Source organism: Mandrillus leucophaeus, unplaced genomic scaffold (assembly GCF_000951045.1).
Source record: "Mandrillus leucophaeus isolate KB7577 unplaced genomic scaffold, Mleu.le_1.0 Scaffold169, whole genome shotgun sequence".
Classification (NCBI taxonomy): domain Eukaryota; kingdom Metazoa; phylum Chordata; class Mammalia; order Primates; family Cercopithecidae; genus Mandrillus; species Mandrillus leucophaeus.
The window spans coordinates 4,646,342-4,672,095 of NW_012101687.1; the positions used below are offsets into that span (position 1 = coordinate 4,646,342).

At 38.6% G+C, this 25,754-nt stretch overlaps 1 protein-coding gene across 8 annotated transcripts in view; it reads left to right on the forward strand.

The window, feature by feature from the left end:
- Positions 1-12,200: 12,200 nt before the first annotated feature.
- Positions 12,201-25,754, forward strand: part of FRS2 (fibroblast growth factor receptor substrate 2) — a 110,208-nt gene continuing 96,654 nt past the window's right edge. For 7 of the 8 annotated variants that reach the window (XM_011976612.1, XM_011976613.1, XM_011976611.1 and 4 more), the window contains exon 1: positions 12,201-12,381. The gene's annotated coding sequence lies outside the window, so the exon portion shown is untranslated. Of the gene's footprint in view, positions 12,382-21,402; positions 21,462-23,011; positions 23,014-25,754 lie in introns of all 8 variants that reach the window. The other variant, XM_011976610.1, reaches the window with a different exon arrangement.

Sequence of the window (25,754 nt, forward strand, 5' to 3'; positions counted from 1 at the left end):
TTGTTTTTTTTTTTTCTTTTGTGACAGAGTTTCTCTCTTTTTGCCCAGGCTGGAATGCAATGGCATGATCTCGGCTCACTGCAACCTCTGCCTCCCGGGTTCAAGCGATTCTCTTGCCTCAGCCTCCCAAGTAGCTGGGATTACAGGTGCCTGCCACTACGCCCAGCTAATTTTTGTCTTGTTAGTAGATACGGGGTTTCACCATGTTGGCCAGGATGGTCTCGATCTCTTGACTTTGTGATCTGCCCACCTCAGCCTCCCAAAGTGCTGGGATTACAGACGTGAGCCTCCGTGCCTGGCCACTGTGATTTCTTATACTACGTTTAAGTTTCGAACTCCCTTTCCTATCCAGAGGTCATATATTCACATATGCATTACTTTAGCTAAACATTTTTAGAAAATTTAAATTTTAACATTTTATCCATCTAGAATTTATTTTATTACATTTTTAGCCAATTTGTGGATAATTCGAATACAGTAGGAATATTAATCTTTTACCTGTCACAGTTGACACAGCTTTTCATTTGCCATTTTAACCTATATCATTTTGATTTATCCCCCTCCTTGCTTTTAAGCTTAGAATGACTTCCCCTATCCAGAGACTTAATAAACATACACTTACGCTTTCTTTTTTCTCTTTATTTTTCCTCTCCTCTTTTTCTCCTCCTCCTTCTTTTTCTTTAGCGTGTGCCTCAAGGCCAGCTATAAGTAAAACAGAACCACTAACCTAGCCCCAAATCACTTTGATCTCTTGGGGGTCTTAAAGACCAAGAAATACATGGGATTGAGGTGGGTTTTTCTAACACACTCTCCCCTCCCTTTCCCTCCTACATAAAAAGCAGTCCAGTGTTGAACTTCCCAATAAGTGTATGTATATCTGACAATTCATAAACTGCTGAAGTGAAAGGTGGCCTTTAGATATTCCGTATATAAATTTAGCCATTTATAGAGAGGGAATGAAAAAAAAAAGTGGCCTGATTCTGATCAGATGCTGCTTGTTTCTCCTTACACCACGGGGTTCTGTTCTATGTCATTTCCTTTGAAGTCAGTGGGAGCTCTGTGCAGGACGGCAACACGAACACCGGCCTCCATACATGAAGGTGAGAACTGCCATTACGATAAACTATTCAGCAGTGTGGTGGAGGGAGCATTGGTTTAACACACTTGGTGGCTACCCTGCAGATCCCACTGTCTGTGAGAGCTTTGTTCGACTGGAGCAAACAAGCACTTTTTGAATCTTGACTTACAAGGGCTCATTCAGCAGAGCATCCCCTGTTATGAGAGGAGGCACAGTGCTGGACAGACATTGCAGTTTTTAGCCAGCACACTGAGGACATTTCTCTCATTCTCTCCATCTGTAAAGAGTCTGTTTTCAAGACCCCCAAAATGGTTTTCTATAGATTAGAGAGGAGTATAAATATTTTTACATGTTTGTACCCAATTGCACAAAAAGGAAGGCAAAGTGCAATTGTATAAAAGTAGGTAGGCCTTTTCAAGATGGAAAGAAAGAATTCTTTGAAAATTTTAGTTGAAGGGGTTATTTGATGAAAAGCAGAGCTCATAAAAGAAACAATGAAAAAAACTTTGACATGGAGAACGTATTGAAAATGAAGAATCATGTATATTTGCTTTCTATCTCAGGATCATTATTTTGTTCACTGGTCAACAGAGTCTTTCTCTGTCCACCCTTTGTCACAATGGCTTACATGCCATTTATTAGAAACCTAAATCAAACGATGCTTTCAGGTTATTAGTTGACAAACATCTGAATGAGTAGAAGTTAAAGGGCAAATTGCCAAAGGTGATTTTTTTCCCTACCCATCCCATCGCCGGACTTTGTAGTAGCGGTGCACCCCTCCCAATTCCTTCATCACATCATTCTGCTCCTGTCTCTAGGCCTTGACTTGAGCTGTAGCATATACTCAGCTTCAAGGCCCCTCACTTACAAGCACCCCTCCGAGGGCAGTACACTAGTGTTTTGTATTTGTAATTTGTCCTATTGGATAGCAACTTACAGTTTTGAATGCTTTTTCAGGAAATGTATATCCATCTCTGTATATAGAATACTTTTTCTTTCCACAGGCCATCAAGTGGTTAGCATATAGACAGTATTTAAATCCTTGGGACTGGATGAGATTACCAAGGGAGGAAATGTAGACGAAGGAGAAGAGAAAGGACTGAGTTCTGGAGCACTACAAATTTAAGAGACTGGGGAGAAGAGGAGAAACCCAGAAAATTGACCTTGGAGATCACTTCATAATACTACACTGGGAGCAGTATCATTCTTTGAAACAATAATTATAATGTAATATCATAGTTATAAACTATTCCAGTGTGTGAGCATGCCCTTTATTCAAACATTTCTCTATCAGTAGCTTCTTAACTGCTCTTCCTGCTCTCAGTTTATCCTTACTCCAATCCATTGTAAATACTGCTTATGTTAACCTTGGATTAATCTTAGTTATTTATGCCTGGAGGAAAAATGGAAAAATTGGACATATATTGCATTTATATAATGAAATACAATGCAGTTCGTTAAAAATCATGTTGAAAAAAGTACTCACAACGTAATGTTGAATGAATAAAACATAATCCCAGTCTACACACACACGTGCACACACACAAATATATGGCCAGAAATAAAATGCTATACATTTATCCATCAAAGTTTAACATATTTATGGATGATGGATTTCCAGGTAATTTTTATTTTTATTTTTTATTTTACTAATATTTATGTACATATGTATGTATGTATGTATGTATGTATGTATTGAGACAAATTCTCGCTCTGTCACCCAGGCTGGAGTGCAGTGTGCCATCTCGGCTCACTGCAACCTCTGTGTCCCAGGTTCAAGGGATTCTCCTGCCTCAGCCTCTGAGTAGCTGGGATTATAGGTGCACATCAATTTTTATTATATTTATGGTGGTTTTCTGTGTTTTGCAAATTTTCTTCATAAAAAAATAAAGATTTTTAGAAAGCATACTTTAATCATGCTGCTTCACAGGAAACCAAGTTTGATTCTTTATGGCCTAAAAAGATAATGTCCAAGTATCTTAATTTAGTAGTCAAAGCCCTTCAGAGTAGAGGCCCAACCTACTTACTCAAAGTTTTCTCCTACTTGGCACAAACCCTTTGTTGCAGTTAAAAGGATCTGCTCAAGGTCTGCTCGATGTGCTTGGTACTTGGCTGCATCTGTACTTTTTTAGATGCTGGGATCCTTTTCATGTCCCTTCTTTTCCTATAATTTCCAAAATCCTTTAAGACATGATTTAAGTTCTATCTCTTACCTGGTCCTAAGACCATGAGTGAGGGAAGAAGTCTCCAAAAATGAATGACTCTGTTATTCATTTAGTATTTACCACAAGATCCTTAGCATTATTACGGTTCTTTTTCTATAAGCCCATAACTTGTCTCCCTAACTGGCACTTTTAAGCACTTAGAGGACTTGTTCTGTAACTTGGAGTTCTTGGTATTCCCCTGACCTCCTCTGCATATTGAGTATGCAATAAACATTTGTAGAAGTTTAGATCCAGGGTTATTTCAAATAAATATAATTTTTGAAATTTGAAATAATTCTGGATCTCTCTTTATGCGTTCTATGTGCATTGAACTTGCTATAGGAATAACAGATTTTCAGCAGTTAATTTCCTATAAGGGAAAAATTTAAATAAACTTAATTATAAACTATTGCTTAAATATTTTTCCTGCACCAAAGGTCATTGGTTATTTTTACTTCAGGGAACGTTCTCTTTTTACTCCCTTCTGAAATACAACTGCAATACAACGTAGCTTTACTTTTCTTCTTTGTTCCCTGGTCCCAAATATAATCTCCACATGTGCTCTATCTTTGTAGGTGAAATACTTCCTGCCTCAGTGAAATCCAGCTCCCAGTGAATTTCTGTTGGTTTAGAGAGCAACTTGAGGATTTTGCATTTGGCACCATTCAATTTCCTTGGCATCTCTCCATAGTCACCATTTAGAAAGCTCCTGGTCGGTAGGATTTCTCTCCATCATACACTCTGTAGAGATTAAAAAAGGATTGTATTACATGGGCTTGGAAATGTGATGGAAAATGAAATTTGCTTTAGCAAAAATGGAAGCTTTTGAAACTCAAGTTGTTCTAACAGGACCCTTAGACAGAAATAGTTTTTAGGGGAGCAAAATGGCAGATACGGTTTAAGTTCCTTATTTAGATTGCCACTAAGTAAATATCATGATGTGTAAAATCGCTCACTCAAATAAAGCCATTTGCAAAACAATATGATTACATTTATGTATTTAAAAATATTGGTGCATACATACATATAAAGCAAGCTTGGATTAAGATCTTAAGAAAGATTGTGGCTGGGTGCAATGGCTCACGCCTGTAATCCCAGCACTTTGAGAGGTTAAGGCAGGCGGATCACCTGAGGTCAGGAGTTTGAGAACAGACTAGCCAATGTGGCGAAACCCCGTTTCTACTAAAAATACAAAAAACAAAACAAAACAAAAAAAACCCATCTCTACTAAAAATACAAAAAAACAAAACAAAACAAAAAAAAGCTGGGTGTGGTGGCAGGCACCTGTAATTCCAGCTACTCGGGAGGCTGAGGTAGGAGAATTGCTTGAACCTGGGAGGCGGAGGTTGCAGTGAACCAAGATCATGCCATTGCACTCCAGCCTGGGAGACAAGAGTGAGACTTCATCTCAAAAAAAAAAAAAAAAAAAAAAAAGAAAGAAAGAAAGAAAGAAAAAAGAAAAATCGTAAGCACTAAAGAGCTTATGATCATAGTAAATAGTATTTTACTGTTTAAGAATTAAAACCATGTTAAAATTAAATAGTATAAGGAAGTCCCAACAAGCTCTGATTTTTTTTATATCTATGCATATGTAAACACACAAATTTCTTTTTTTTTCCTTTTTTTGATATGTGTATAAGATCTTTATTATCAAAAGTTTCTAAGAATTTCACTTTGGTAATTTTTTTTTCATATCACATTGAAATTTTAACCACATTTTCCTCCTTCTATTTTGTGAATTACTTAATAATGATTGAAAAACACAAAATTCTTTAATTGTTGTTTTTGGTGGGGCCAGGCACAGTGGCACATGCCTGTAAGTCCAGCTACCTAGGGAGGCTGAGGCAGGAGGATTGCTTGAGCCCAGCAGTTTGAGATCAACCCAGGCAACATTGTGAAACTCCATCTTTGGGGTGCTTTAAGCACATACTTTCATGTTTCCACTGGGTTTTCTTTATATGAATATAAATGCACAAATAAATGCCTGGAAAGCAACACACCAAATCATTTATAGTGGTTACATCTGCAGAGAAGAATGGGCTGGGGAATGGGGAGCATTAGTGATGAAGAGGTACTTTTAAATTTTACTCATTTTTTTCCTAATCATCTATAATAAAAATGTAGTCATTTATTACATGCATAATGATTATAAGGAATAAAAATAGCTGGGCATGGTGGCTCATGCCTGTAGTCCCAACACTTTGGGAGGCTAACCAGGGAAGATCACTTGAGCCTAGGACCAGCCTGGGCAACATGGCAAAACTGTATCTCTACAAAAAATATAAAAATTAGCTGGGCATGGTGGGGCATGCCTGTAGTGCCAGCTACTCAGGAGGCTGAGGTGGGAGGATCGCTTGAGCTCAGATGATCAAGGCTGCAGTGATTGCGCCACTGCACATCAGCCTGGGTGACAGAGCAAGAATATGTCTCCAAAAAAGAAAAAAGAAAAAGAAAGGATAAACAGACTGGGAAAATGAAAATGAAAATGTCTCACTTTTCCTTTTGATATCAAAGTTCAATATTAAAGAGCTTATATTTGATGAATATTAACATGGGAACCTAGAGGGCAGTGCCAATTATGCTCCAAGTTGAACGGATTGACTTACTATCCAATAACATGGCTAGACTGCTGCCCATTATTATTTTTTTTTTCAGCTATTGCTGCAAGTCATCACTGCTAATGTTCACTGAGCCCTTATAATCTGCCAGCCACCAGTTCAGAGTTCTACATGTATTAATTTGTTGAACTCTCACAAAAATCCTGTGAGGTGGGTATTATTATTATTGTAATTTTCATAGTGAAGAGATAGAGGTCAGAGATTAGCTGTCTTGTATGAGGTGGGTCACACAGCCAGCAAGGGATGAAACTGAGATGCGTCACTGGCAGTATGACTTCAGATTCTGCATAGGAAAGAGGAGGGGAGTAGAGCTAATCTGTGGTTTAAGATTTTTACTTGATTTAATAGTTGGTATATATACTTTTGTCTAATTGGGAGGTGACTAAAGGCATCTGGGTCTGGTTGATGTGTTGGTTGAAAATTACTATTATTATGAGGATGGTTATTATAGTATTTAGTAATTATGCAGTGCTTTATACTTCAAAGAGCTATGCTGTATAATCATTTATTAGCTATGTCTCACAACATCTCTAAGATATAAAGATGCATTTATCATGCATTTTTTGCAGAAAGAGAAGCTGAGGAAAGGTAAGATGGCCAGTGTTTTGATAAAAAAAGGAGTAAGAGTGGATGGCAACGTCTTAAATTCCTGATACTACATAATTCAATGTGGACAACAGAAATTTAATTAATTTGAGCCTTTTAAAGGAAAGTGTCAGTTCCAATACTTTTTCGTGATATTTAGTTAAAAATTAAAAATTAAAAATACACCAAAGGTTGATGATCATTCCCTTTTAAGTTCTCTATTTTTGAGCTTTCTCTGCATTTGTGTCAATGTGACATTTTCGCTCAAATTCAACCTTGACATCTCCCATTTCTCCATGCAAGCACAATTTGACTAGAGATATTGGTTTTCAATGTCAATATTATCTGGCTTCAAATTTCTTCCATTGTTTGTGAAACCACGTGCATAGGATTCGTTATGATAACTTTCAATAGAAACAAACTTCTTGCAAGAACTATATGGGAATTAAAAGAAGTTTTAGACATCTGGCAGTTTGTCCATTTCAAAAATGAAGATTATAAACATGTCAATATGACTTGGGGAGGGAGGGGGAAAAGGATCTATGTGGGTTTATTATAGTGACCTATAAAAGGCCTGGAAGAGATTTATGCATTCTTCTATAAATCTGGTTGTCTCTTTCAGTTGGGAGGCAGTCATGGCCATGACACATGCAAAAGGATCAATAAATATTAGTTTAGTGGTTATGAGTGTGTCTCTGGGGACAGACTGCCTGGATTCTAATCCTGACCTCATCATTTGCTAGCTACCTGAACTAGCTTTGCTTGCGTCTCCATCCAGGAAAAAATAAATTAAAAAACAAAAAAACAAAAAAAACAAAGAATTATACCCTATAGGGCTGTTTGTCATCAAATCTATTTAAATAATTGCTATTTTTCGTCTTTTGTCTTTCCAAGGCTGTTGACAAATAACATTAGCTACAACTCCATTAAAACGTGGTGGAAATGATATTTATAATTTGATGTCTGCACTTGCCTTGCCTGTTTAGAAATGGTACAACGTGGCCAGGCATGGTGGCTCACACCTGTAATCCCAGCACTTTGGGAGGCTGAGGCAGGCATATCACCTGAAGTCAGGAGTTAGAGACCAGCCTGGTCCAACATGATGAAACCTGGTCTCTACTAAAAATACAAAAATTAGCCGGGCGTGGTGGTGGGCACCTGTAATCCCAGCTACTCGGGAGACTGAGGCAGGAGAATCACTTGAACCTGGAAGGCAGAGGTTGTAGTGAGCTGAGATCATGTTGCTGCACTCCAGGTTAGGCGACAGAATGAGACTCTGTCTCAAAAAAAAAAAAAAAAAAAAAAAAAAAGGTACAATATGGTACCCCACAATTGCTATCCCAGTAAAACAATTTAAAATTACCTCAAGGCCAGGCGTGGTAGCTCACGCCTGTAATCCCAGCACTTTGGGAGGCTGAGGCGGGTGGATCACGAGGTCAGGAGATCGAGACCATCCTGGCTAACATGGTGAAACTCCGTCTCTACTAAAAATACAAAAAATTAGGCGAGCGTGGTGGCAGGCGCCTGTAGTCCCAGCTACTCAGGAGGCTGAGGCAGGAGAATGGGGTGAACTTGGGAGATGGAGCTTCTAGTGAGCCGAGATTGCACCACTGCACTCCAGCCTGGGCAACAGAGTGAGACTCCATCTCAAAAAACAAAAAACAAAAATAAAATAAAATTACCTCAAAATACATTGAATAGTTATGAGCACATGTAAAATCTATAAGGCAAAATTCCATACTTGTTTCTTTAAAACATCCATATGATCCCATATATCAGTGGTCTATCATAAAGATATCACATGTGGGTAAGGCCAACTCATTGCACTATTTGAAGAGAGATGCTACCTCTGAGCTAAAGTCACTGATGCCTTGTGGATGCATGTCAGATGTCTGCCAGAGTGTTTAAATTTTCAAGGGATGCCAGAAATTGGCATTTTTTTTTTTACATGACATTTCTCAATTTTAAAATTTTGACTCAATTTATTTCTTGGTACAAAACTCTCTGGACCAAACAATACATTTGTCAAATCTTTGTCAAAAATATTTACGCTAATACATATATACCAGTTACACTGTGCTTTTATTCAAAGCAAATGTTTTTAAGGCATGAATAAAAGATGAGGAAGACAAAATATAAAAAGGTCTTCAGAAACTCACAAGTCTAGTGGGGAGATAGGCAACAAAGTCACAGAAGAGAGTGAAAAGTGTCACAGTAGAGTATGGAACTTAGAACATAAGCTGGGTGGTTAGGATCAGGTCTGCATTAAACCAACAAAAACAAAGAACCCCATTATTTCAAAGCTTGGCAAAGGGTGGACACCCAAGTAGATGGCTCTTTTGTTTAACAAAACACCTTAATGGATTTTGGGGGTAGGAGCTATGCATAGTCAGGGCCACAGCCTTGCACAGTTCCAGGGGGCATCATTTGTGTTTGTCAGCTCTTGAGCATCATTCATGTTGTATTCTTTGTGAATAGTACCCCCTGGAATTGCACAACATGGTATTTGCGTCAGTAAAGGTGGCCTGGAGTCTGGCCTGAGATGAGGATTGAGAGTTAAATCCTTCTACATAATAAAGTAACAGGAATTTTAAGTCTTTCCTAGTGGGTAGAGGCAGGCGGGTAGAGGGATGCCTGGAATGGACAGAAGAAAAGGGTTAGGAGAAAAGACATCTCTAAGATGAGGATGTCAAGCCTGTAATCTCAGCACTTTGGGAGGCCGAGACGGGCGGATCACGAGGTCAGGAGATCGAGACCATCCTGGCGAACACGGTGAAACCCCGTCTCTACTAAAAAATACAAAAAACTAGCCGGGGGCGAGGTGGCGGGCGCCTGTAGTCCCAGCTACTTGGGAGGCTGAGGCAGGAGAATGGCGTAAACCCAGGAGGCGGAGCTTACAGTGAGCTGAGATCTGGCCACTGCACTCCAGACTGGGTGACAGAGCGAGACTCTGTCTCAAAAAAAAAAAGGATGAGGATGGGCTAGCAATTTGGCAACAACCTGGAGCCAAAAGAGCCTGGTGATTTTTACAAGAGATGCATACAATCCTCTGTCATCTTCTTTTACCTCCAGGAGACACTGGTATATGAAGTCAAACAACTTTTTCTTTGGCACTCTTCTTTATGAATCAGGAGATAATTGGGAAAGACTTCACCGTCCAGGATCACACAGCAACACTTGCCTATACATACAATGCCTTAATAACTTGCCTTTTTACTGTTTTTCTTTAAAAAGCGAGAAGTGCTTACACTTTCATTTCCTCATTTGTTCTGACATTCCAGTGTGGGTGGGGCAGATTTATGATAACATTATTTATAGATGAAGAAATCGAAATAGAGATTAAATCTCTTACTCAGTGTTGCATAGCTAGGGCAGTGGAGCCCACACACTGGAATTTGGTTCTCCAGGCTCCAGCCATGAAGTGGAAAGAACATGAGTTTTGGAATTAGAGGGATCTTTGCACAATCCTGATTCTGCCCCTTAACAAGAATGTGGCCTTAAGTCAATTACTTCACCTAAGTCTCAGTTATCCTCATCTCTAAAATTAAGACCATAAAACCTCATAGCAATGTAGTGAAGATTAATTTAGAAAACGCGTGTAAAGCCTTGGCATAGAGTAATTCTCAAATAAGATTAGTTCTACCCCCAAACCAGTATTATCTGGTTAAATTTCAGCACAAATTTAAAGTAATCAAAATGAATCCTCCATTATAGTAATTTTTTTTCTAGCCTCATCTTTCACTGAGAGCAAAACATGAATAAAAATGCTTCAGTAGGTCATTTAATTCAACGGGAAGAAATTTTGCTCCAGTAAGAGTTATCCCTGTTGGAAAAAATTAGAAAAAAAGAGGAATATGTGGAAGACAAGATATTAGTTCTTAATATCTTAGTTCTTAATATCTTATGCACTGGTTCTTAAACTTGTCAGTATACCAGAATCCCCTGGAAGGCCTGTTAAAACACAGATTGCTGGGTCCCACCCCAGAGCTTCTGATTCATAAGATCTGGGACAGGCCCAGTAATGTGCATCTGTAACAAGTTCACAGATGATATTGAGAGGCTTAGTCCAGGGACTTCTAGGGGTGGGGCCCAGCAATCTGTTTTAACAAGCCCTTCAGGTGGTTCCGATGCACTCTCAAATTTGAGAACCACTGGGATAATGGTGAAAGGCATCTGAGAATATGGTCTGCAAATTCAAATCCAGGCAGCTCCATTTACCAGTTAGATGACCAGATTAAATGACTAACCTCTAGCACCTCTGCATGCCACACAGAGCCTGGTAATGTCTGTGATTCAGGATTCCTCTCACTATCCCTTTAGGCCTTGAGTAAAAAGAGATGTCGGTGAGTCCTGCCAACCTACGCTGTTTTTTACTTCTTCACACCCTGAGGCACAAAAGGTTGCTTGAATTTGAGTGTTACAGAAATATTTGCAAACATTTCTGCGATCACTAAAATAAAATAAATAAGACAGCCCTGTAAATAAAGCCAAGAGCAATGGCATTGTTTGCATCTTAAATTTGTAGTAATGGGTTTTCACCTTTCTTCATTTCCCCTGCCTTTCATAGTAGAAAAATTTTTTCATAGTAGAAAAATGTAAAAATCTCGTCCCCCCCGCCGTATCAAGACATGTTAGTACATTTGTTTTGCAGATAGTATGCATGTTAAGAGGCTTTTTTTTTTCTTTCCCTGCATCCCAGATACAGAATCTGCCTCAGTTATCTGGTACCTTTCTCATTTTGTGGCTGAGGAATCCTCCCCTCCTCCTTTCCGTCCCCTTTCCCTGTCTGATATGTAACTCTGTGGGACCTCATGCTATCACTGCACGGAGTTTCCCAAGCACCTGCATTTTTCCCGTTGTAAAAACCTTTACTCTTTCTTATTTCCTTAACTAATCTTTTCTATTGCCTATTGCTAATGAGGTATAAGAATCGTTGACTTTTATCCAGTGCCAGACACTGAAATGTTTATCATGCATTATCATTTTGGATTCCTACAATACAGAGATGATTTTATAACTTGCCAGGGTGAAAAAATAAAAGCAAATAAAAGGAGACAAGCGAAAAGACTCCAGGTCCCCACCCCAACCCCTCCACCCCAGCTCTAGCCTCTGTTGAAGTCGCCAGTGATGACAGAATATAGGAATATAGTTTGAGTCCTGTCTTTAAATAATTTAAAAATCTTGTTATAGGTAGGTGAGATTTATACACACATGAATTAAAATCAAGCAGCCAACGTTTGTGATGTTGGGTTTGGTATCTTTGACCGTTTTTCTCCCCTGCAAGATGTAGATAACAGCACCAACCCCAAGGAGTTTGGGGATGATTAAATAAGTTAATGCACCCGAAGGGACTTAATAGTGCCTACCACGTAGTAAGCGTTCAGTAAGTGTTAACTATTATCATTATTTTTTAAAGGAGGCAGATTGGAGCGTAGAGTACACTGAAGGGAGTCGGGAGGCCGGGTGTATGCGCTGGATTCTTGCACGTAAATTCTCAGAGCCTCGGTTTCCTTATTTGTAAAATTAGGTGGCCGGAGTAAAACAACTCGAACAGCAGTTAAAGCAAAGGGTGCAGCAGCAGCCGGGGAACCGAGGAGGCACGGGGCGGAAAGGGTTAGCTAGGAGCCCAAAGGCTGATTTCTGGGCGCCGGGCGAGAGAGTCCCCGCCCCGCCTGGAGGCCCTGGCAGCTCCGGGCTGAGAGCAGTTCCGGTGCCAAAACCCTTCCCTCCCCCGCTCCCCCGGAAGTGCTTTTCCAGGATTCGGGCCGGAGAGAGGCCTTGTAGGCACAGCGGCTGAGACTCGATCTGCTCCAAGTAGGGGCTCCAGCCCCGTCGGAGTCTGGGGGTTCGCGCCCGCCGACCCGCGCTCTGCTCCCTCTCAGCACCTGGGCCGACGGTGAGTGGCTGGGAAAACGGACTGGGACGGCCGCGGCCCCGCGTCAGGGCTGGCGTTTTCGTGTCCCTGCTGCCCGCTTCGGGATCCGGGCTGAGGGCTCGGCTGCCGGCGTCCGGGGAAGGGGGTTGTCGACCGCCGCGGAGTTCTCCGAGCCAGCGGGACGGGAAGAAGAGGGCTGTGGGTCCATGGGGTGGGCGGGGCGGAGCCAGTAAGGGGGTTCCCAGAGCTGTTGTTGCTGTTGGGACTCGGGAGTGGGGATGGGCTGGGCCTCCGTCCGTCCGACCCCCTCATGTGTGCTCCCCCAAACCTCGCCGCTCCCCAGTTTGGTATTCTGTGTCTGGCCTGGGGTAGTAGCTGGACCTGAGACTCAGTCTTGGGCTCCAGTTCCCGACGTTTCGTCTCCTCTGGGTCTGTCCCGGGCTCAGTAATTAACCCGGGTCCCCGGGGTGTCGTCTTTTCACTCCAGGGTGGGGCGCTGCCTCTAAATGCCAGGGATCTTTTGCAGGGCTTTTCGTACAGATTTGCTTCTGGGTTGTCCGGAATCGATTTGGACTGGGCTCGGAAGCTGTTCTGGATACGCAGGTCGCTGTGGCACCAGCATGCTCTGTATCATCTTTACTCACTTGAAAGCTCACTGAAGCTGTTATTGAAGTAAACTTAAAAAAAAAAAAAAAAAACTTGCTTAAGGAAAATCCGTAGTTTAGACACCCCCCCGCCTTTTTTTGCAGACATATTAAAAAAAATAAAGATGCTGTTCTCTTCTCTGCACTGTTAATTCTTTTGGCTATCTGATGTCACAGTTGTATGATGAGTTCATTCAGAGGTTATACGAATTGATTGCAAAGAGTTGGACAATTATTATATCCTTTCTCCCAAAGTTTGTTTACCTTCATATTTGGAACTGTCATTTTTCTTAAAGAAAAATTGTTCTTGGATTTTCTTGAGAGATTCCTTACACTGTTAAAATTGTTGCTGCAATGCAGAATTTCACACAGGTGGGCAGAGATGTTTTGTTTGTTTAAACTTATTCCGTGAAGTGTTTACTTCGGATAAACTGAGGATTTCCTAGGGGAGAAAGTGATGTAGGTAGGTTTAGTGAACAGAATTTAGGTAATAAACTTTACTGCTGAAAGGTTTGTAGGAAATACGGGTTTTCCACAATAAATGGTGATTTAAGAACTTTTTATAAGGGAATGCAGTTACTGCAGATTATTGCTATTAGCAGATGGCCACTGTTTTTGCAGCGTAAAGTATACACAAATCACCTTCTTGAAACCAGTGACACTATCTGCACCTCTTATCTTGTGTGTAGATTAGGATTTATACTGTAATTTTTTGGGTACTTATGTCATTCTCTTTCCTCCCACCCCTGAAAGGGGAGGTGGTGTCATGAATCAGGAAAAATAGACTGAAGTGACAAGTTCAGTGAGCTTTCCTATGCAAGGGAAAATTTATTTCAAGGTTGTTGATTTTGAAGAGGCAAAGGGTAGATGATTTTTAAAGTCCTTGGAAAAAATTGTGGAGAGATTAGCTGCACAACTTTTCTTTTTCTTTTTCTTTTCTTTACCTTCCTTTTCTTTTTTCTTTTTCAAGACAGCCTCATTCTGCTGCCCAGGCTGCAGCACAATGGCACCATCATAGCTCACTGCAGCCTCCAACTCCTGGACTCAAGCAATCCTTCTGTCTCAGACTCCTGAGTGGCTAGGGGCACCAACCACCACACCTGGCTAATTTTTTTTTTTTTTTTTCAGTAGAGCCGAGGTTTCACTATGTTGCCAGGCTGGTCTTGAACTCCTGGGCTCAAGTGACCCTCCCATCTCGGCCTTCCAAAGTTCTGGGGTTACAATTGTGAGCCACCATGCCCAGCCTATTTGCACGACTTTTAAATTTAGATAGAAACTGTAGATTCAACATGTGAAGTACTTAATTATTTAGAGCATAATATTGGAATTGAGAGAATCTGGAAAAATAGTTAAGTTAGGTGTAGTTACAGATTTGCAGGTACGACAGTGTGTTTTGAAGGGAAATATTTCAAGAGATTTAAGAGCAGAGAAAGGTGGGGAAAATCAGATACTGATTGTATTTTTATATTATACAAGTCAATTCAACAGATACTGAGCATTTGCTGTGCATCAAGCTATGTTAGGCAGTAAAGGAGCAAATAAAGGTACAGGCATAACAGGTGAGTTTCATGTTTTGGTAATAATTTCTGAAATCATGAAGAGTTGAGTTGTATTCTTTAGGCATACTAAAAATTTTTTTTTAATTGGGACTTAACTTTGGCGATGGGTGTTGAGTGCTTAATGAAAAGTGCTATACTAGGCATTTTAGGATATAAAGATTAAATTTTTGGTTTTTAGAAATTTGAAATCTAGAAGGGGATATGAGATTTGTGTAAACATTTACAACGTAAACATTTGTAAATACTTACGTGGGTGGTTTAAGGTAAAGTTTGGAGTAAATTACACAAAAGAAGAAAGGGTTCATTTTTAGCTTGAGTAATGGAAATTTGTGGAGATAGCTCAGAAGCTACTATTTATTGAGCATTTACTGAACAGACTCAATGCTAGTTGCTGTTTACAACATTTTCTTAGCTTCACAGCAATATGTAAGTAGCTTAATGATGAGGACAGTGAGGCTGAAATATGTTAAGTTACTTGCCTGGACTATGTGGCTAGCAGTAACAACCCCAGTTTGAATCCAAATCTGTCTGGTGCCAAAACCTGTGTGTTTCTCCTGCATCATGTTGCTTCCCAATAAACTGGTAACCTGAGTTTAATGTTACAGAGAATAAGATTTTTCTAAGACAAAGATTTATGGATTGGGAGTAGGTGGGTGAAGAAGGCCTTTCAAATAAAGAGAATGATGTGAGCAGAAGTGTGGAGGTGGGAAAGTTCGTTGTGTACTTGGAGAAAAGTTAGTGGACCAGATTACCTGGAATATACTGTTCATTTGGGGAATTAGAGATGAGGTTTGAATTTTAAGTTGGGGTGGGATTGTGGAACATGTTTAAGTGCTGCTTTTAGAAGTTTGACATTTGGGGAAAAAAGTTGGACATTTGGGAGGTAATGAGGAGTTACTAAGGTCTAATAGAGTAGTGTGCAGAATGATTTGATGTGGAAAACTGACTTTCAATTTAGTATTAATACTGGGCAAGGGCAGTGGTAACAGAATTAGAGCACAGGCTCTGCAGGACTTCAATGTAGTAGGTGGGTGGCGGGGAGGAGGGGATTTTTGGAGCAGGTTTGGAGGAGATGGAAGGTGAAGATTACACTTTCGTTTTTGAGACAGAGTCTCGCTCTATTGCCAGGCTGGAGTGCAGTGGTGTGATCTCGGCTCACTGCAGCCTCCGCCTCCTGGGTTCAAGTGATTCTCCTGCCTCAGCTTCCCGAATAGCTAGGACTACAGGTGCTCGCTACCATGCCCAGCTAATTTTTTGTATTTTTAGTAGAGATGGGGTTTCACCATGTTGGCCAGGATGGTCTCGATCTCTTGACCTTGTGATCCGCCCACCTCAGCCTCCCAAAGTGCTGGGATTACAGGTGTGAGCCACCATGCGTGGCCGAAGATTGCACTTTTTAAGTGTCAGCAATGTTGATGGTGGTACTCTTACTAGAAATATGGGCAAGGAGGTACATAATGAGATCAGTTTTGGATTTGTTGACTTTTTATATACTTGCCAAATGCTGGAAATGTCCAGAGGCTTTTAGAAATGTGGATTTGTGGTTCAGGAGAGAGGTCAGCACTAAGGCATATATTAAACATGGGTTTAGTGAATAATACTAATAGGTGTATTAGTTGAATCTGTGTAAGAAGATGGAAGTGCCAAGGGAGAATGTAGAGTGGACAGAAAAAAAAACCACTTCTGTTTTAAATGGCATGTGTTTGAAACAGAAGGAAATACGCTAAATGATTTATTTTATGCAGTGGGTAAAGAATTTGGTAGTCTGTGTGCTGTTTCTTCACACTTTAGGTTCATGTGGAGTAGAATGAATCTGATCATTAAAAGTCCAATTGAGAAATACAGTTTTCTTGCCCTTGGTAGCAAGAATACTATGCTATCATTACCCTATTTCAGGGAAGACGAACTACTTCAGACTCATTTCATCCAGAGTGTCAGATTTGGTTACTTAAAAGCTATATTAGGTTGTTTCTTTTGGACATTTGTTTGGCAAGTGGTATGTGAGGAGTTGGAAGCAAATCTCTGATACAGTATTTCACTTATTTATGTGTATGCCATTGATTTTAGTTTCAATATCAAGAACCTCTGAATATTCAAAGATAATATTTATATCTCATTAAGGCTGTTAATATTGTTTTTTATAGAAAATGGCATTTAATTACATATTTTTCTTCCAACTCTATTTTAGTTGAGTAGTTTTGGATTATAATGTTTGGATTATATTAGAGGGATAGAATAAGATACTTTTATCCATTATATAATAACACATATGAAAGTTACATATTTTATTTTGGAAACTGTTTAAGAAGTGTAAATTTATAGAATTTCATGTGGTTTTCTGTTTAGGTATTTAAATGGGGGAACTTGAGTATTAATGTGTGAAAGATTGTAATAGTTTGCAGAATGAGGCTTAGAGTTGTAACTTTTTGAGGGCAAGTTTATTATTTTTAGACTGAGTTACCATGGAAGTGTTTATTTCCTTCTTGAGAATTAATACATTCCTTTTGTTTTTCAGGAATATGTTTTCCACTGTATCACAGGCACTTGGGAATGTCGAAAGAGTGCTGTCTCAGTGTTGTTGGAGGCAGGGGGTTTTGTGTGTGCTTTGTCTGGGCTGTTTGGCTTAGTTTCAGTAAGCCTGGTATTAATGAGGCAAAGGTCAGGAGTTCCATTTAGCTTCGGTCTAAATGATGGCCAGGGAGCACACCCCTCACTCCCTCCAGCTGTCTTGGAAATTCCTTGGTTGTCATTGGTCACAAAGGTGACTAGATGAGAGTGGATCATTATACCATTGGTACCATTGGAAGAATATTAGAGGAAAGTTAGAATAATGGCTGGGACCTCTGACTCTAGAATTAGATAGACCCGTGTCAAAATCCTTGGTGTTCGACCTTGGGAGAGTCCCTAAACTTCTCCAAGCTTACATTTCCTCATTATTGAATAGGTTAATATTTGGTTTGGGCATTACGTATCATCGCTTTCCTTTTCTAAGTGGGAGCTAGCCACTTAAGCTTGTGGCTCCCAAAATGCTGGACTGTGAAGTAGTGTCAGTTCATGACGGAGTTTTCCTTTGAGTGAAAGGAGAATGTAGTTAGCTTTCTTTAAAGCTAAATCTATTGATATTTTTTTTCTAAAATTGTCTTTTACCATTTTTGATGGGCACTTAGTTCTTTTATGAAGTAGTGGTGATTGGTAATTGGTTTTTTAAATATCGTTGGCAGAATAAAAGTTGGCAATCCTATGCTGGTCACCCTCTCCTTCCTTGTGCCCCTTTTTAAAGATTATGGTTCTGTGAAATCCTAAAATCTTGGCTTAAACAGAATCTGAGGGATTGGAGGAGACTTTTCATCCACATATTGATGCATATTAAAGAAGGTTTGGGGTACATTCTGCCCTTGTGTTAGCCTACAGAGGCTGTATTGTGATTCTCGCCACCATTGAATTTAATTTTGTCAAGATTCACAGTCAATACTTACAACACATTTCAAGGAGCAGTTCAGACTGTTTTCAGTTGAGTTCACACAAGTGGCTCCAAATTACTTGTTTGAGACTGTGTTTCTCAACCAGAGCCTCAGGAGAAAACTGGTGAACTGTGGGCGCTGCCTGGGGGTGCTGCTTTAAGTTATTACTCTGTTGATTAGCCAACAAGATAAATAACTCGCCTTTGACATAGTGAAGCTGCAGAAATTGGCTTTCCATTTCATTTCTTCTGCAGGAAAGATAGAGCAAGAAAAGCCTTTTTATTAATATAGCAAGTAAACCTTGTACAAATATCAGTATTCAAAATGCTTTCTAGAGAAAGAATAGTGCAGCACTGTGCATAATGGGTTATGTAAGTGGAGCCACAGAAGTCTTCCTGGGGACACAAACCAATTATTAACATAAGTGCTTATTGAAATTGCATCAGTTTTCTAGATGAGAAGCTTATTGACTCCCTGGTTCACTTGGGTGGGCAGGTGCGTGGGGCATGGGAGTGGGGAACTTAAGATGCAAACCTAGCCTAGGCGACTGTTAAATTAAGGCTTAACATTTGTTTCTTTTGAGTGTTTTTGGTTGGGTAATTTTAAAAGTTGGGAATGCTATAGAAATATTTAAATTCTATTAGAATGCCTAAAGCAAAATGTTCGTGTTAAGTTGAAATAGCTTGGACCCTCTGTTAATTTTAAAGAAAACTGAGTTTGCTGCTTTAGATATTAAAATGATATGGGTTTATAGAGTTATGTTGTGTATCATTGTTTCTGGTAAATAAAAAATTTTTAATTCATTTATTTTAACAGTGTTTAAATTTTTCTCTTAAAGTACTTCCAATGGCAGAAATGTGGATGAATAGTACCCTCAGAAGTCTAGGAATGCAGCCCAAAGTGTGCCTGCTGTAAATTGAAGTTTTTGAGGCCTGTAGGGTTTTATATTTTAAAATTTATATAAATGTTGCATTTTGCTATCTTACATGTGTGTAGACAGTATTTTAAAATACTCTGAACTAAAATTGATGCTTCTAAGAGAGAGTGCAGTGTTCATCCTGTGGCTTTTTATATCCCTATGACATGGCTTGTATCACTGGTTAGTAGTACTGTGATTAACTATTTAATAGTAGCCATTTATTCATTTATTTTTAAACCCTGTGTCTGATGGTTTTTGTTGGAACATAGGAGATGGTAAGCAATTTCTGATACTTTCTATGTATTTTTTACAAATAGCAAGCTGTTTTAAATACTACTAAGCAGCTGTAGTTTCATAGAAATAAAATGACTTTTAAGGGGGATTTAATCCATTAAAATTTTTTTTTCTGTGTAAGATTTTAAAATTATCAATGTATTTCTGTCATAATAAAATATGGTAGTACTGTCTAATAGAGCTTTCTGAAATGATGGAAATGTCTATGTCTGTGCTGTTCAATATGGTGGCCCATATATAGCTTCTGAGCACTTAAAATATATCTAGTGTTACAGGAGAACTGAATTTTTAATTGAATTTAATTTTAATTAATTTAAATGTGAATAGCCACATGTGGCTAGTGACTACTGTATTAGTGCAGCTCTGTAAGGTTAGGAAGACAAGAGAGAAGAGAGATCAGACATCTTCATGCCACCTCTCACCTCACATGTAGGCAGATTAGGCACTCAGTAAGTATTTGTTGAATGAAATAATTCATCTTTTTATTGTTTGAATATTGAAGACCAGTGTTTGTGAAGTGTTCTAGATTTTTGGGGAGGAGCCATAGATTTTTGAATTTTTTTCTTCTGTATTGATTTTCAGAATTTACTTTTATTCTTACAAAGACATACATCATTGTGTGTGTGTGTGTGTGTATGTAAAGAATTATATAATGAACTACCATGTATGACCAACCACTTTAAAAAACAGAACACTGCCAGCACCTTTGATGGCCCTTCATGTTTCTCACTACTTGTGATCTCTGACATACTCTTTAAGTAACCACCATCTGAATTTTATAGTAATCGTTACCTTGTTTTTCTTTTTAATTTTATATGAATGTCTTTTTTTTTTAACATGTCCCTGTGTTGAAGTTTAGAAGTTAAACTCTATGTAGCTTTATTTTAGTTCTCCCTGACCTCCAACAAATGAGATATTTTTGTTTTAAACACTGTTAACTTTGGTTTGCCTATACACTGTATTTACAGATGTCTGCTTATTCTCATTTGCATCTGAGACCTCTGATCTAGGACCATTTTTCTTTGTGTGAAGTACATCTTTTAGAATTTTCCCTAGGGAGGGTGTGTTGGAAAACTTTTTATTTGTTGGAAAATGGCTTTTTCTTAGTCTCATTCCTGAAACTGGTTTTCCTGAATATAGATTCTAGATTAGCAGTTGTTTTTTTCTTTGCTCATTATAGATTTTATTTCATTCTCTTCTGGCTTTTATTGCTGTTGAAAAATATGCAGTGTAATTGACAGTCCTTTATAGTTAATCTGTTGTTTCTTTTTTTCTTTGTTTTGAGACTGAGTCTTGCTCTGTTGCCAGGCTGGAGTGCAGTGGCACGATCTCAGCTCCCTGCAGCCTCTGCCTTCCGGGTTCAAGCGATTCTCCTGTCTCAAGGCCTCCTGAGTAGCTGGGATGACGGGCATGTGCCATCATGCCCAGCTAATTTTTGTATTTTTAGTAGAGACGGGGTTTCACCATGTTGGCCAGGTGGTTTCCATCTCCTGACCTCATCCTCCTCCTGCCTCAGCCTCCCAGAGTGCTGGGATTACAGATGTGAGCCACTGTGCCCAGCCTAATCTGTTGTTTCTTTATAGCTAGTTTTAGAACCACTTCTTTGTCCTTGGTGATCTGCATTTTCATTTTTATGTTTGGAAGTTGATTTCTTTGTATTTGTCATGCTTGGTATTAACTAGGTTTTGGAATCTGAAGATTAATGTCTTTCAACAATTTTGGAGAAATTTTGGCCTTTTTCTCAAATTTTGTCTTCCACATTTTCTGTCTGGAACTTGTATTTGAAGTATGTTAGATCTTCTTACTCTACTTCTGTGTCTCTTAACATGTCTTTATATTGTCCATTTCTTTATCTTTGTGTATTGTATTGTGTTCTGGATACTTTCCTTGAAGTTAGCTACTTCTCTCTGCAACTGTGTTCAACCAGTTTATTGAATTTAAAAATTTTTTGTTTTAACTATTATACCCATTTTTTTCATTAGAGTAAAATACACATAACATAGAATTTACCATTTAACCATTTTTAAGTGTACAGTTCGGTGGCATTAAGTACATTCACATCATTGTGCATCTGTCACCACTACTGATCTCCAGAACTTTTTCATCATCATGAACCAAAATTTGTACCCATTAGACAGTAATTTCTTATTTCCTCTTTTCTCTAGCTCCTGGCAACCACTATTTGAGTTTCTGCCTCTATAGATGTGACTATTCTAAGTACTTCGTAGAAGTGGAATCATAAAATATTTGTCTTTTTGTGTCTGCTTTATTTTACTTAGCATGTTTTCTAGGTTAGTCTATGTTATAGCATGTTCATTGAGTTTTATAAATTTATTTATGTTAGAGATGGGGGCTTGCTATATTTCCCAGGCTGGAGTGCAGTGACTCTTCATAGGGGCGATCATAGCACACTACAGCCTCAAATTTCTGAACTCAAGTCATCTTCCTGTTTCAGCTTCCCCAGTATCTGGGAGCACAGGCACGTGCCACTGCAACTGGCTGTTGAGTTTCTTAAAATTTCATTTATTATGTATTTTTGTTTCTGGATATTTTATTCAGTTCCTTAAGACTATCTAATCATTTTTTTGGGTATTCTTTTTCCTTTTCTTGGTTATATTCTCAGTTTCTTTTATTTCCTAAAAATCTATTAAATATACTTACTTTACATTTTGTGCCTGATAATCCAGTATCTGAAGTCTTTGCAGACGTGATTCTGCTGTTTGTTTCTGCCGGCTGTTGCTTATGGTGCCGTGCCTTCTTGTCTTGTAATTTTTGACTGTGAAGTTCTTAAAACTTTGTATTAGTTTTGCAGAGTGATTTTTAGTAGTGTTTAAAAATTTTGTTGTTTAGAGCTTATAAGTAAATGCCTGGAGAATAGTGTGCTATTTTCTTAAACTTTTTATTTTGAAATGATTTCAAACTTACAGGAAAGTTGCAAGAATAGTACAATAGACCTCTGTTATATGCTTTATCCATATTCACTAATTTTTAACATTTTGCCATATTTTTCTTTTTGCATACACATATTTATTTTTTTGTGAACCGTTGAAGAGTAGGTTGTATGCCTTTTACCTCAGGATGTATTTCCTAAGAATAAGGGTATTCTCTTAAGATAATCACAGTACCATCATGAAAGTCCAAATTCCAGAATTTTTTTTTTTTTTTTTGAGATAAGGTCTCTTCCTGTTGTCCAGGCTGGAGTGCAGTGGCATAGTAACAACTCACTGCAACCTCGAACTCCTAGGCTCAAGAGATACTCATGCCTCAGCCTCCTGAGTAGCTGGAACTACAGGCACGCTCAACCATGCCCAGCTAAGTTTTTAAAAGATTTTGTAGAGATGGTGTCTTACTATGTTGACCAGGCTGGTCTCAAACTCTTGGGCTCAAGCTATCCTGTCTCGGCCTCCCAAAGTGCTGGAATTACAGGCATAAGCCACCAAACCTGGCCCAAGAATTTTAACATTGATACAGTACTTTACACTTTACATTCCCATTTTGGTAATTTGATCACGTATTGTATTTTAGTCTCCTTTAATTTGGGAAGAGTTCCTTAGCAGTTCTTTGTCTTTCATGCAATTGAAGAGTATAGGTCATTTATTTTATGGAAGATTTTTCAACTTGGGCTTGTCTGATTTGATCTGATTAGCTTTTTGATTGTAGTCAGGTTATCTTTAGTCAGAATGTTACAAAAGTGATGTTTTCCTCTCAGATTATCACATTTGGAGATACATAATGCCCACTTGCCCCTCATTAGTGATTTTAATTTTGGTCAAGATGTTGTCTGGTTCATCTATCTATTCTATAGTTACTATTTTTCCCTTGTAACTAATAAGCAGTCTGCCTAGAGGTATCTTAGTGTTTTATGGTTTTTTTTCCCTTAATGAAAACTAAGTGTAGTAATAACATACCTTATATTTGTGTAGTGCTGTCTATATATACATGTATAATGTATATGTAATTGTGTATATATAATTGTTGAGAGTCTAAGGCTTGTGTAGAAGAGGTTTTTGATACTTTGCATAACTCTAGCTAAGATTTGTCGGATCAAAAAGTCGATAGAGTTGCACATAGCAAAGAAAATTCTGAAGCATTAGGTGACAAAAATTAGGCAGATTTTTTGATACCAGATCATTTCTTTTTATTAAACAATCCTTTAAGATTTGAGTGATTAGAGGAGGTGACTTAAGGTTTTCCCAAGGTAAACTTTTACGTTGATATTATGGGAGTGTTTGTTAATATAATCCTTTGATCTGGTAAATTGGTAGAAGCTGGGCCCGTTTTCCCCTGTAACCCTCTACCTCTCATTCCCAGTTATAGCTGGAGAGACTTGGGCATTGAACCTTGGTTAAAACATGAATTCATCCATTGACTGACTGAGTCAGTAGATAGTTATTGGGAGCCTACTATATATTAGGCATTGTGTTAAAATGTTTAATTAAGACAGATGTGATTGCTGTCATGGAGCACAGTCCAGAGGTAATAAGCTTTTATATCCTTTGTGTGTAGTAGTCATTTATATATTTAAAGTGAATGTGTGTAAGAAAATATCGTTTATATCTGTTGAAACTGTTTTCTGGCAAGGAAGAAAGTTCCAAGGGCTCTTACTTAATAAATTACATTGTAAGTATAGGCTTTGAGGTTCAAAACTATTCAGTTAAGCATGTTCTGAAAATTGACTGATATTTTCATTTAAATTGAAGCCTTTTATTAAAACCTGACTTAAGTAAATTACATTCAATCTAAAGATGGCCATTTGCCTTCTGTGGGGTTTTGTGAATAGTTAATAGGTTAGTGCCTTGAAAGCTACATGTTACAGGGCTCATTTTACATTCCCACATCTCCCACTCTCAGGAAAGTTTAATGTTATACATGCTAGTGCATGTATTATTTTAACATTTTATTTTGAAATAGACTCACAGGAAGTTGGAAAGTAATAGTCCTGCATACCTTCACTTGGTTTTCCCAATGAAAACATCTTATATAGATGTCATTTATGAACACAAAAAAATTGACATCAATACATTACTGTTAATGAGACAACATATGGTATACAGATTTCACCACTTTTCAAACCTGAAGTTCCTTGTGTGTGCATGTGTATATATAGTTCTGTGTAATTTTTTCCTATGTGTAATTTTATAGAAACAATACCACAATCAAGATACAAAATTGTTGCATCACCATGAAAGAACTCCTTAGCACTACCTCTTTGTAGTTACAATGCCCCGTGCCCCCCAACCACTAGTTTTGTCATTTTGAGAATGTTGCATGAAGTCATGTAGTATGTAATCTTTGGAGATGCATGTTTTAAAAATGTAATTTGTTTTAATTCAAAAAGTGAAATCTCAGAAAGTTTACAAAAATAGAAAAAAATTCTTAATTCTATCACTAATACAGTCAATTTTGGAGTTTTTATCGCCTTTTTCATATACATTTTATATCACAGTATATGCTCAATTTTGTTTGCTGCTTTTTACAAACTTTATAAAGTATTTTCCATGTCACCATCCATCATATTTGGTTTTTGCTATCATAAGAAATGTTGCAAAATATATAAAAAGAAGAAATTAAGCTTAAAAAGAGAAATATTGCAGAAAACACCTTTAAGTATATGGATTTCTTCATATTTCTAGTTATTTCCTTAAGGTAGATTGCCAGGTATGATTTTTGAGTCAAAGGATATGAGAGTTTTTTAGTCTTGAAATGTGGTTAAATTGCTTCTCAAAAGGATAGTATTACTAGTACTGTTTCACTGTATTCTTTTAGATTGGGTATTAGTGCTGCTTTCCCCTTCCCCCAACTTAGTAGGTGAGAAAGGTACTTCACTGTTGTGGTTTTAGAGTGCATTTCTTTAGGTAACAGGTTTTTCATGAAGAGTAAAATTGATTATAATGTCATAATGACATGAACTTTAAAAAATGTGATATTGCTTTTAATTAATTGGAAAACTTTTTTTTTTTTTTTTTTTTTTTGGGAGACAGAGTCTCGTTCTGTCGCCCAGGCTAGAGTGCAGTGGCGCAATCTCAGCTCACTGCCAGCCCCACCTCCCTGGTTCACACCATTCTCCTGCCTCAGCCTCCTAAGTAGCTGGGACTACAGGCGCCTGCCACCACGCCCGGCTGAGTTTTTGTATTTTTAGTAGAGATGGGGTTTCACCATGTTAACCAGGATGGTCTTGATCTCCTGACCTCATGATCCTCCCACCTTGGCCTCCCAGAGTGCTGGGATTACAGGTGTGAGCCACTGCACCCGGCCTGGAAAAGCTTTTTAATATCTGTGCCGGTATTGCACAGTTTTGAGCTAGAGGTTGAATCACCACATCCTTCTCTTTAGCTTACAGGTTTACCTACGAAATGATTGCCAGTTTCTACATTGCTTCTCCATTGCTTTTTATCATTATCTCCTAGTTACTCTCCTCAATTTGGATTCTCGACCTTTCTTCCTGTCTGCTCCCTGTTCAAAGGGCTGCTGCTTCCTCCACTGGTACCACGCCAGCGCCTCATTCATTTTTCCTATG